Source organism: Simochromis diagramma, unplaced genomic scaffold (assembly GCF_900408965.1).
Source record: "Simochromis diagramma unplaced genomic scaffold, fSimDia1.1 OVJJ01000097.1, whole genome shotgun sequence".
In the NCBI taxonomy this organism is placed as follows: Eukaryota; Metazoa; Chordata; class Actinopteri; order Cichliformes; family Cichlidae; genus Simochromis; species Simochromis diagramma.
This window is the reverse complement of record NW_024387319.1, coordinates 314,586-327,590: the sequence shown is the minus strand read 5'-3', so window position 1 is coordinate 327,590 and position 13,005 is coordinate 314,586. Positions and strand designations below refer to the sequence as shown.

At 41.8% G+C, this 13,005-nt stretch overlaps 1 protein-coding gene across 7 annotated transcripts in view; it reads left to right on the top strand.

Moving 5' to 3' along the window:
- The window catches only part of LOC120717279 (zinc finger protein 708-like), a 274,392-nt gene that overhangs the window by 19,421 nt on the left and 241,966 nt on the right, over nucleotides 1–13,005 (top strand). Inside the window, exon 1 of one of the 7 annotated variants that reach the window (XR_005692148.1) lies at nucleotides 454–480. The exons of 1 other annotated variant lie outside the window; for it this stretch is intronic. The gene's annotated coding sequence lies outside the window, so the exon portion shown is untranslated. Of the gene's footprint in view, nucleotides 1–453; nucleotides 481–8,719; nucleotides 9,262–13,005 lie in introns of those variants that run through there. 5 more of the 7 variants (XR_005692145.1, XR_005692143.1, XR_005692144.1 and 2 more) reach the window with 5 other exon arrangements.

The window sequence follows — 13,005 nt, the reverse complement described above, 5'->3', positions numbered from 1 at the left end:
ACATTTAATTAATTATTTAATGGTGTATTTAATTAATTCATTTTGGCAGTCCTGGTTCCATATTGGCTCATTAAAGTTCTTGTCTTTAGATTAACTTTGTCTGCGTGTAATCGTGATACAGCCAGTGACGCTGTGCAACTAAGTCACGTGACCAGAAACCAACAAGTCACGGCAGAGCAGGAAGAAGGGGGCGGAGCAAAGTGTGTGTGCAGGAGAGGAGTCGAGCAGAGAGAGCTGCTTTTTCATGAAACGGGAGTAAAGTAGTGAACTTAGAGGAGAGAAACAAACTACAGTATCGACCATAAACCACTACCAACGTCCTGATCGATATCTGCATCGATCTGCCCACCCTCGTCTCCTGGATCGTAGCTGACATCAGCGTGAACCACGTGGGTCTCTGCTCCCTGATCTGTTTCCTGTGTTTGGAAAGAGTTCCAGCTTCATCGCGGAGTTTCTCTCGGTTTGTGGGCTCATCTAAAGGTAAGCACCGAGCTAACTTTACTGTGAGTTCAGTTCATGTTGAGTTTAGCTCCTGAATGAGGTCTTCTGCTGCTCTCCTCGGTGTCTGTTCACAGTTTATTGTGAACACGTTGAGAGAAGAGTGAGAGAGTGTTTGGAGAAAAACACCAACTAATCATTAGCTCAGCATGCTGGGAGAAGTTGGAGCAGAAAAGTCTTTTCATTGTCCCTGCAGCTGTTTTCCTGCCCGCACCAAACCTCTACAGCCTCATTTCTATTTGAAGTGATAACAGGAAGTCAGAGCGATCTGCTGCAGTATCAGGGTCACAATAACTTTATTGTCCAGCTGCTGTGGATGAACACATGAGAGGAAGTGAACTCCTACAAAGTCTCATTTCAATGAGTGTGGCTGCTGTAAAGTGATGCACAGGAAGATGTTAACAAAAACTAATGAAACAGATGAAAGTAAACAGTGTTCATATTTGAAAGCACAGAGAATAAAAATATATTGTGGTGGTTAATGTGCAGCTCTTGGTGATTTGGGAGAAGAAGAATGTTTTTATCGTGTTGTGGATTGAATGTTGGACTTTATTTTTATTTGTTGTTTACAGAAAACAGAAGTTTTGTCCATTTGTGGTTTACGGTGGAGACTCTGAGTCTGGTCCAGCTGCCTTTTGGGGGTTCTGTCTCTTAAAGAGTATTTACATCTCTCATGTAGGGAGAGAGGACCCATGGAGGGTGCAGAGACTGTGAAGTAGTGATCAGGTCCAGGACATGTTTTATAATCACGGGGGTTGCTGAAGGTGTTGAAAGTCTTGGTGGGGGGGTAACAGGTCATTGTTGGTAGAATCCACAGCAGGAGCTGTTCAGGCTGTTGGTGTGCATTGTTGGTGCAGTGGGGTCTTTAGGTTTGTGGTTGGTTCACTTTCTGAGTGTTTTTCAGACAGAAGCAGAGTCGTTAGATGAAAGCAGGTTGGGGAAAGTCTGAGGAACTTGGAAAGAAAAGCGTCTGGACTTCTTTAAGTTGCTTGAAGACGTTTCACCTCTCACCCGAGAAGCTTCTTCAGTTCTAAGGTCAGATGGCGGAGATTCTCAGATTTAAACCCTAAAAGGAGCCCCTGATGATCCTCTACCTAATCACATGAGCCAAGGTGTGAAAACGGGTGTGGGTCACAATCAGCCAGGTCATTGTGAAACCTGGCCCCTCCCTATCATGTGATTTCCTGAGGTCAGATGGCCCAGGATGTGAGTGGGCATTAAGGCGTCTTATAAAGAAAGTGACTGGACTTCTTGTGTGGCTCGGTGCTGTCCCTGTTAAAGAACCAAGAGCCTTTCTTTCCACTTCCTCCATGTAAAGTTTGGCTACAATGGGACACACTGGGGAGCTCCCAGCACATCCATGTTTGTGTCTGTAGAAACCCTCGTTGTATTTAAAATATGTGGTGGTAAGGCAGAGGTCTAACAGTGTGCAGACCTGATCAGGGTGAAGCTGGTTCTGGTTTTAAGGAGCTGTCTTGATGTAGTTGTTTCCTGACAGTCTCCACTGCCTCGGTTGGAGGTATACAAGTGAAAAGTGAGACCACATCAAAGAACACTCTGGTTTCATCTGGATGAAGTGTAAGTTTGTGGACCCACAAGGGGAGCTAGGATGGTGATGTGTTTTTGCTGCTACCAATGAGTCTGAGTGGGACTCCTTCTTTGTGGATCTATGGAAGTTCATATATACAGGTTGCAGCATCCACCAGGTAAAGGTGGTGGTATGCAGGGAGCTCAGTGGCTTTTTTCAAGTTCTTGTAGGCAGCTGATGACTTTCTTTTTGTAGCTGCTTCTGGGGTTTCACCTTGAAGCTTCATAGGTATTGTTGTCACTGAGTGTAGTAATGTTTATTTGCTCTGCTTCTTCTTGTCAGGGATAAAATACATATCTATACTTTTGTGTCCCAGCTGAGTAACAGGAGGAGAAGAGTCTGGTGGAGCAGCAGAGGAACAGTTTCAGCCTTTTGGACTCAGCTCAGCCACTACAGAGGAAACGATGACTTCAACACAGGAGGTGAGAAAAATATCTCAGTTACACTGTTATTGAAACTGTGCACAGCTGCATGTTAACAGCAGCTTTATCTTTTCCATCCTGGGCTCCTCCACACATACAGAATGTACTTCATAAACAGAAACCACAGAATCCCCAAAAGTTGACTCTGTTCATTTTGATGTAGCGTTTCCAGTTTCAGATGATCTGTCACCACCAAGTCATTGGTTCAGGTATGTGGATGACACCTGGGTGAAAATCAAACTCGGCACGTACCACATTTCAGGCATCACATTAACTCGGTGCACCGGCACATCAAATTCACCAGGGAGGATATGAAAAGTGGCAGGTTAGCCTTCTTAGACTGTGAGATTTCTATCAGTAATGGGGGACATCTAAAAGCTGATGTTTACCCTAAACCTACGCATACAGACCAGCATTTAAGGTTTGACTCTCATCATCCACTGGAGCATGAACACAGAGCAAACACCATCCCTACTGACACAACGGCCAGGAAGTAGAAGAATATCCCATCAAGAAGCCCCTGAGTAAATGTGGTTATTCTAGCTGGACATTTGTCAAAACTGGGAAGGCGCCTAAAGAAAGTTCCAGCCGATCCAGGTGAGAAGGACAACAATGTAAAAACTCGTTCTGATCCCATTTGTGTCAGGAGTATCGGAACCGCAGAGACTCGTTTTTTCAAAACATCTTGGTGGCTTTTAAACCCCAAAACACGCTGCTCCAAAAATTGGTCCACCCCAAGGATCGGGTCCCCAGACACAAACAGAGTAAAACAACCTCTGGCTAAGAGGATGGCACAACACAGAAGAGCTGCTTCGTCAGGTCAGGACTCTGAAGTCTATTTAAACCTACAGGCAGGACAGGGAGGAACTCTGGTTTGAGTCAAGGAGGCCATTTACGTGAAAAGGGAAAGACCATCTCTGAATCGAGGAGGGGACCTAAGTATTACGAGGAAAAACAACACAGAAGTTACAAGAAAATACAAAGATCATATTTAATCAGCACACATTGAAACAATAGCATCAGTTGAACTCACAATTTTTTATCAAGTAATAGATTTTTTTCCCGTGATCAATATTTCTTCAATAATGTCATTTTAATTCCAACTCTCATTGTAGCACATCATTGTAATGTGATAGTATCACCAGAAGGTGGTGGTAACACACCTACGACGTGCTTGTTGACATCTTTGATTCCACTAATGGAGTTTCAGTTTGTTCCACGACTGCATTTCACTCACTGCCTCTGTTTGTATCTCTGTCACTGCAGGACCAACATGGAGCGAGAAGTCAGCGCTCTCAGGAGGCCGACAAACCTCACAGAAGAACGGGACGGAAAAATTACAGCTGTGATGAGTGTGGGAAGGATTTTATCCGGGGCGACAGCTTAAAAAGACACAAACTCATCCACAGTGGAGTAAAAGCACACAGCTGTGAGCTGTGTGGAACATCTTTTGCCCTGCCTGAAAATTTAAAAACACACCAAGTCATCCACAGTGGAGTTAAAGCACACAGCTGTGACTTGTGTGGAAAATCTTTTAACCTAGCTGGAAACTTAAAAACACATCAACTTACCCACAGTGGAGTTAAAGCGTACAGCTGTGAGTTGTGTGGAAAGTCTTTTACCCTGGCTGCAAACTTAAAAAGACACCAACTCATCCACAGTGGAGTTAAAGCGCACAGCTGTGACTTGTGTGGAAAGTCTTTTAGCCTGGCTGAAAGCTTAAAAACACATCAACTCATCCACAGTGAATTTAAAGCATACTGCTGTGACTTGTGTGGAAAGTCTTTTACCCTGGCTATAAGCTTAAAAAGACACCAACTCACCCACTCTGGAATTAAGGCGTACAGCTGTGACATTTGTGGAAAAAATTTCAGCCAGCCAGGCAGCCGAAATATTCACCTACGGATTCACACTGGAAATGATGTTTACTGCTGTGATCAGTGTGGGAAACACTTTACAACAGCCACACAGTTACAGCGCCACATGTTTACCCACACTGAAGAAAGACCTTATAAATGTGACCTGTGTGATAAGACTTTTAAGTCTCCACGTCACCTGGAAAAACACCAACACGTCCACACCAGAAAATAACTCTACAAGTGCAGTGAGGTATGTATTTATATTTTATTCCTGAATTTTAGCCTGAGTGTAACAAGTCTGATTAGGCAACGTTCAGGATCAAAATGTTGAAGGACTGACTTACACTGTGTTTGTGTCTTTGTTTAGAAGCAGAGCGACACAGATGGATCCAGTTCTCAACCCTGTCGTCGCTGTGGTGGTGGGAAAGAGTTTCACTGTGACCTTTGTGGAAAAACCTTCAGTGATCAAGAGAGCCTAATAAGACATCAACGTAGACACACTGGAGACAAAATGAACTACTGCAAAGAATGTGGGAGAGGTTTCACCACATCAAGTGCATTAAAAAACATGAACTCTGTCATAGTGGGGTCAAAAAGCACGTGTGTGACCAGTGTGGGTCAACCTTCATTACTGCAGTGCAGATAACATTAAAGTGCATAAACGCGTCCACACAGGAGACACCATACAAGTGCAGACACTGTGACATAAGCTTCTCGTGTTCAGGTAATCGTAACGTTCATGAACGTACACACATTGAACTTCAGCTGTGACCAGTGTGACAAGAACTTCAGACTCCACACACAAATGATCCCAAGCTGTAAATAAATGTGCAAAAACGTTCACTTCATTATCTGCTCTGTGCAAACATCATCTGAACTTTACTGTTTTGGAGGGGGCAAACACAGTGTACAGATGACTGTTAACATGTGCTTGTCAGGCACTCTTTTTGGCTGTCGTGGTTTACACTTTACACTCTTCCATCTTCCTTCGTTTCTCACCTGTACCAACCATTGACTCTCATGGTCATTTTCCCGCTCACACACAACAGGAGGGGCAGCCCCACACATTCTCCCTGCAACACGGACTGCACGACCCACGAGGCTACATTCTTAAAGGTCTGTGCCTGTAACACTCTGCTCATATTGTCTTCATATTACTTTTTTTTTTTTTAAATAATAATTTAAAAAAAAATTCTTCCCGTCGATATGCGGGCCCTGAGTTTGAGACCCGTTTTAATCTTTGTTCCCTTAGAACATAGTAGTGATTAGTAGTTGTACTTTTTACTGTATTATAAAAGTTATAGGAATGTGTTTTTACCAAACTACTATTGTATCAAAACTGTCGAGATGTGTGTGTGTGTGTGTGTGTGTGTGTGTGTGTGTGTATATATATATATATATATATATATATATATATATATATTTATTAGGGGTGCAACGATACACAAAATTCACGGTTCGGTTCGATATTTTTTCGATACAACAAAATGTTCATGCATTTTTAATTTGTCATTTATTAAAATTATAAATACATATTTTAACTCAAAAGTACAGTTTTTAAATTTAACCCTAACCCTTGTGCGTGTTTTTTATTTTGACAGCAAATGCGCACCTGCGGACCGCTTATGTGCAGCCCTGGTTATTTAGCTCATCATATTGCAGCCACAGAAATTCTTTTGTCCATGAAACCATAAAGCTGCACTTTCTTTTTGCCTTATAGTCTCATTTGTCATAACTTCTCCGTTTTGTGGTAAGCTTTTCTTTGGCTGTCACTTCTTCACCCTGACCTGTCTTATTTGGCTCAGCAGAACTGAAATTTTTCAAAAAACATCTGTGCAAAATGGGTTTAAAAACAAAAACAACTGTGGGATACTGTTCTTCCGTGATTTGAACCAGGGAAACAAATTGTGGCAGGATCAGCCTGATATTATTTGTATCCCACTGTAACTTAACTGTATAAAGAGCTAATATCACCAAAATGTCATTATAAGAAGTGTTTGTGAAATAAAAATAAAGAATGTGGGATACTGTTTGTCCCAGATTTGGACAGCCAGTGCGTGCTCCCTACACAGGGGAAATAAATTCTGTTAGTGATACATACTATGGCACCACCATGGTATGTATAATTTAAGTCAGACTATAGCCAGACTTTCAGATCCTCCCTGTTTGGAGGTAACGCTCCCTGATTCCTAAATGTACTCTTTTTTTCCTGTGGATTAAGGTTTGTTGCAGGTTTACACAGGGATAAGTGTATCCAGGTTTTCCTTTCAGCAACTTCAACTGGGCGACCGTGGCTCAGGGGGTTTGGGAAGCGTATCTATAACCGGGAGGTTGCCAGTTCGAACCCGGGCTCTCTGTCCTGGTCGTTGTGTCCTTGGGCAAGATACTTTACCCTACCGCCTACTGGTGTTGGCCAGAGGGGCTGATGGTGCGATATGGCAGCCTCGCTTCTGTCAGTCTGCCCCAGGCTACAACCGTAGCTTGCCTCCACCAGTGAGTGAATGAATAGTGGCATTGTAAAGCGGTTTGGGTGCCTTGAAAAGCGCTATATAAATCCAATCCATTATTATAACTGCTTTGGGTTTTGTCTTTTTTTGTTGTTGTTTTGTTGTTTGTTTTTAGCAATACCTGATACGGTCCCTACCACCTGGGGCTCGACCATGTCTTGCTTTTTATGGCCTTGATGCTTACCCAATCTTCAGGCCTCACTGGATTAGTGGAGTCCCCTTGGTCCTGTAGGGGGATTACATGAGATAATTACAGATATCTTTAACTACATCTTTTTTTAAACTGGACTAAATTTGCTTCTTCATCCTCGCCATCCCTAGAGAATGGTCTCAGTTTAGTTCAGGTAGTCTATATGGTCAACTATACACAATCTCAAATGTAGTTATTCTCATGTAAAAGTAGGCACTCAGACCAGTTCCTTCCTGTCTCCAAATGATTTTGTCCTATACTTGGATTTTAAAGTGCCATTGTGTCTTTCTACTACGCCTGCTGATTGTAGGTTGTAAGAACAGCTGCGTTTCACATTTATTCCCAGATGTTTTGTTAGGTGTTAGATGACCTGATTCATAAATAGACCCCCATTTATGTGTACTTTTTACAGAAATCCATGTTTAAATGTTTGAACGGTTCTTTTGATCGGGGTATCTTTCCCCTTTTGGGTCTGTCCTGACTCTGAGGGTTGTTCTTTATGTACATTTCACATCTAGCACATTTTTTTAGTAGTTAATAAATCCATAGGTGTTAAATGTGTTGTTTATCATAGATGCATCCCTCCTGTTGAGAGTCATGTAGGAGAATTGCTCAAAATTGCATATTTATATACACTCTTAGGTAAGATGCACTTGCTTTCTGCTAAGTAGGTCCTAAACATTTCAAATTGCACTTTTTTTAATCCAGAGATGTTTTTCTGGGTTTGGCGCATGTTGCTGTATGCCTCACAAAATCTCTAAGTCTAAATCTTGTGTGTGATTGTTCTAACATAAACAGCTCCATCAGTTTCCCTGACTCTGTGGTTGCCTTCGGTGTGCAGCACTGCTACAAATTGCTAACTGTTTTGGCAACTACAGGTTGTGCACTGTTGCCGAGTATTATATGGCCATGGAGGTAGCTACAACTGCTTGGAGGTTGAGGTTGCTCTAGACATTGTATCGATACAGTGGCATTTATAAATGCACATCCTACTATGCTTCCATCAGTCTGAAAGAATATTTGTCATTTAGAACAACTCAAGAGTCAACCTGCTCCCCAGTTGGTTGTATTCTGGTTATAAATCTATAGAACAGGAAGGTTACTGAGTGCAAATGTAATAGTTAATTAGTTAAGGAATTTCTTTTAAGTATGACTTTCTCTCTATGTAGACAGCAACAGATATGTGATTTTGAATAATTAGAAACATATTGCATGTAATTACCAACCTGAAGGAATGAGGATGAGCTTATAGATGTATTGGCAAGACAGTCATTCAAATCATAATCTCTTGATTTGGAGATACATTAAACAAAGCTGAAGTTAAGTATTATAATTATACAGAGTCCCAAGAATGTGGCAGGATAACTGGAATATCAGCATTCATAAAACATTCAGAAATATGGTCACTGGAAGAGGGTGGGTAGGTACCAGAGAGAAGAAACAGACAAGTACCAAACGGCAATGTGTGCTAACTAGAGGTCAGCGATCTGTCGGCTTCAGCCCCGACGGCGGCTCCGTGTCCATGTGAGAAAGGGGACATTTTACTGATTCTGATGCATCGGCGGGTCCGCGCTTTATGTTTACGTCTTTGTGCAGAATCCGTGTTCCTGCTCTCATTTACTGTTTTAGCTGTTTGGTGGTTGTTGAAATTTTGTGAGGTTTAAACTGAGATTCTGGCTTTTCGGGCAAAATAAATTTATATTTAAAAAATCAATTCAGGATTTTAATGAATCGATATGACATTATCCAAGCAAGAATCGATTTCAATGGATAAATCGATAATCAAAACCTACCCTTAGTGCTTACTGCAAAGAAATTGAATCTGTTAAGCATGCACTGTCAGAATGCCAGGCACATGTCCAGGAGAGGAAGACATTAAAAGCAAATTTTGAGAAGCTAAAGATATTTTACATTAGAAAAACAGCCAGAAAAACTGTCTCAGGTCTGTGGTCAGTTGTTGAAATTTGTGATTAGAATGGATTTAATAGTAAGGATGCGTTTTTTTTCCAGTTCCTGATCCACATTCCAGTCCAGTAGGTGGCGGTAATGCACTTTTGCAAAATGCCATTACACTAAAAAGAAGACTAAGAAGAAGAGTAAGGCTATCCCACTAGCATTGTTTTTATCGATAGCTGTGTCAGTCTGCTGACTTCGGCTCCATCACGGAGGTTCTCTCTGTTTGTGGGCTCATCTAAAGGTAAGTGTTTAGTAGGGATGGAAACTGAGATCATTTAGTCTAATTCCTTGGAATTGTTAGTCTGCCCGTCTACCCCCTGTCTGTTCTTACACTCGCGCTGTATTCAGCTGTTTTCAGTTCGTGTGTTGAAAAATGGTGGCGCGGTCTACAGCGTGGACATTGACATTACTAGTTGTTATTGAACTAAAGAACGAGAGCGCGATGGTAGACGGGAAACGTCCTCCAGGATAGAAACAACACATAACGCTGCTAACACAACTTTAGCTCTTTGCAAGCATTTGCACAGACGGCATGCTAACGCTCAGCTAGCATAGAACTCACAGCGAAAGCTGAGTGAATAGAGATTGACAGACCACGTGGCTTTCGTGCATTGCATTGTAGTTACGAGTGGTATTGCATTTCCAGCACCGGTAATCATTAATTCTGCGGTTTTAATCCCTACTTGCATTTTATTTGCCCCAAAATCAGTCATCTACAACACGACGGAGACCACGGCAGGTCCGTACAAAGACAGAGTTGACGAAAAGGCAAAACAAAGAACGAGGAAAAATCAGAGGAGTGAAAGGGTCAGACCCATATAAGCATACAGAGTGGAGTACGGACGTTAGCGTGCTGCCCAGCTTTCATCACGCACATATTTACTATTATATGGTCCTAAGTGTGAGTGCATACACTCACAAAATGTTTAGTGACTTCAGATCCCTGCAACAAGCCCAGGTCCAGTTTACTTTGGTGATTTGGACTATTCCGTTTCACAGCTGTTGTTAAATTCTTGTCCTTTATCTCCTGTACAGGCCAACGCGATCTAATTGTTGTTTCAGGTTGTAGTGTTACACAACATTTCAGATCTAATAGAAATAAAATTTAATCGTAATTCATTCAGTTATTATCTTTATTTATAACTGGCATTATTGTTTCATTCTATTATAGAATCTTACAGGAAAGATGCAAAATTGTAAAAATCCATTGTGCTTTATTAGCTGCTTCGGTGAAAAACAATGCAACAATGCAACAAAAAACAACAACAACAACATTGCAAAACAACTTACTGGAAAACAGTTAATCATCACTTGATTGCTTCAATACAACACATGGGCACATATATGCAGGACTTTTCGTGGCTGTTTTGATCTCGCTCTCTGTCTTAACCGATCAAATCTGGCTGTGGTAGCAGCTTTAAACTCTGTCTGACCCAGGTTGATAGAGGGCGCCAGTCTGGATCGCATTCCTGCATTTTGTAGGCTGGTTTTCCTACAAAACACAACAAACATTAGCCTGCAAAGCCACCGCGAACAAAGCAGCATAGCACAACAAATTCAATTAAAATAAAGACTTATTTGTAACTTAAATCAACAATTATGTTATGAAAAATTACGTAATAACTACAACAGCAGATTGACCTTTGTGGAAATGCATGGAGCAGACTAACATGTGAGCTGGAGTGTTCTGGGATGTTATATTTGGTCTTCAAATGGCTGCATTCCCGGCCATCTGTCGGCTCTTTGTTACTTCGGAAACATGGCTTGAACAATCTCTTCCACGACCGAATCCGATAAAAAACGATCACTTTACCTGTTTCTACCTGTTCATATTTCTGCAGTATAATCTACGTAACTTTGAAGTCTCCTTGAGCGGATTTTCATCTTTGCTGTCTGCCTATCGCCTTTGTGTTCATACCTAAATACTAGGAGAAATATCAAATGTGTCTTCAGCAGTGTTGGGGAGTAACGGAATACATGTACCGCCGTTACGTATTTAAAATACAAAATATGAGTAACTGTATTCTGTTACAGTTACCGTTTAAAAAGGTGGTATTTAGAATACAGTTACTTTGTTGAAATAAATGGATTACACGGCGGTACTTTCCTGTTTCATATTGTCGCGGGTCAGGCCTGTTTGGGTTTTGTTTGTTCTGTTGTTCCAGGCGGCAGCGTTACGGTTGCCATGGTTACAGGGCGACGCTCTCTCTGCGACTGTGTGTTTCCTGGGTGAGAGAGCGCCTTTTTGTTGTTGTTGTTATGCTAAGCTAACAGGCAGAATGCTACAGGCATAGGCAAAGAATGTAGCATCATAGGCAGTGTAGTCCGTGCTGCAGGGAGAATGGACTGCCATATACGTTATGTATCTGTGAGCAAGAGGAGGGAGAAAAAGGAGAGTCATAAAGTACAAGCTGTCATCGAGCAGAAACGGGAGCTGGAAGCATGTAAATATAATAATAACCACTGCAGCCAAAAAGAGAGTCTGATGAGCCCAGTTGTAAGTAAGCTATTAAGACTCGACTGTACACCGTGTTCGTGTTTTCCTCCGAAACAATAAGTTCCATTGGAGCAGCCTTTCAACGCCTCTCTCTGTCAAGAAAAGTTGACCCACACAACAAAGTAAAGCTATTTGTCGGCTACGAGTCCGACACGAACCCGACGTATTAGCCAGAGGTCCCTTTACTACAGTTCGGAGCCGCGGACCTTCAGTAACAGTAATAAATCACACAGCAATACTACATTCACGTAGTAAAAGCATGATAATGTATTAAGCAATCCAAATGTTAGGGAAAATATTCTAAAACACTTCTTCAGTAAAGACTCAGAGAAGAGAAACACACAGAGTTTCTTGCTAGCAAGGGCAGCCTCCAGACTGAGACTCGCCCTGAGCTTTGCCCTGGTCTTTATTTATACTTCAGTGGTGTGTGTGTGTGTGTGTGTGTGTGTGTGTGTGTGTGTGTGTGTGTGTGTGTGTGTGTGTGTGTGTGTGTGTGTGTGTGTGTGTGTGTGTGTGTGTGTGTGTCCTGCTGATCAAAGGGTCATAAAAGCACAAAAGGTACATCCTTGGTCAGGAAAGGGTAGTCTCCCCCTCACCCTAAATAACATGGTGAGGAAGTCCAGCAGTTCATCTATATGTAAAGAAGCACTTAAACTAAAACAGACATAGCTACGTTAATCCTGCCGTAAAACAATAAGAGAAGGTATGACCTCTCTCGTGCTCCCAGGATGCAGGCTGCAAAGGCTTGGTGTGTATTCCACACTAGAATGCACACCCACGTGCATTCTAGTGTGGAATACACACCAAGCCTTTGCAGCCAGTTAGAGATCACACACAATTAATTATATGCCTCTAAGTATACATGGTTGAATATTTCCTAATACAAATAACTACATGCAGTACTCTACCATATGCAAACTTATATCACTAAAAGATTATACTGACTACTAAATACAATTTTCCATTGACACCAAAGTATTCAGAATATGTTTCTGTCATTGAGTAACGTAATGGAATACATTTTAAAAGTAACCTTCCCAACACTGGTCTTCACACACAGTTAACACACACAGTTTTTTGACAAGTAATGTGTTGCGTGACATATTCACATATATGTATGACTGCTGAAAATGCTCACCATTGAAAATAGATATAACTTAAATAAATGTAATTATTAATCCCTGAGGAAACACATAATATCCTTAGAATAGGGCACTGGAGGTCGTGACCTAATTTCTCAATGGTGCAACCAAAAAAAATCTTGCGTCACGCTGGTGTGATTAGCCGTTCAAGAAAAAAAAAACAAACCCAGTCTGAAAGTCTCAGTGTGGTTAACAACAGACACACATTATGCCCATATCATGGTCTAAACCAATCAGAGATAGTCAAGGGTGGGACCTCTTTTATTGACTGTGTTCCAGATATTCCTGTAGGTGCAGGCGGATAGAGGGAGGTGAGTGGCCTAGGCCCGATAGAAGTAGATGTAGC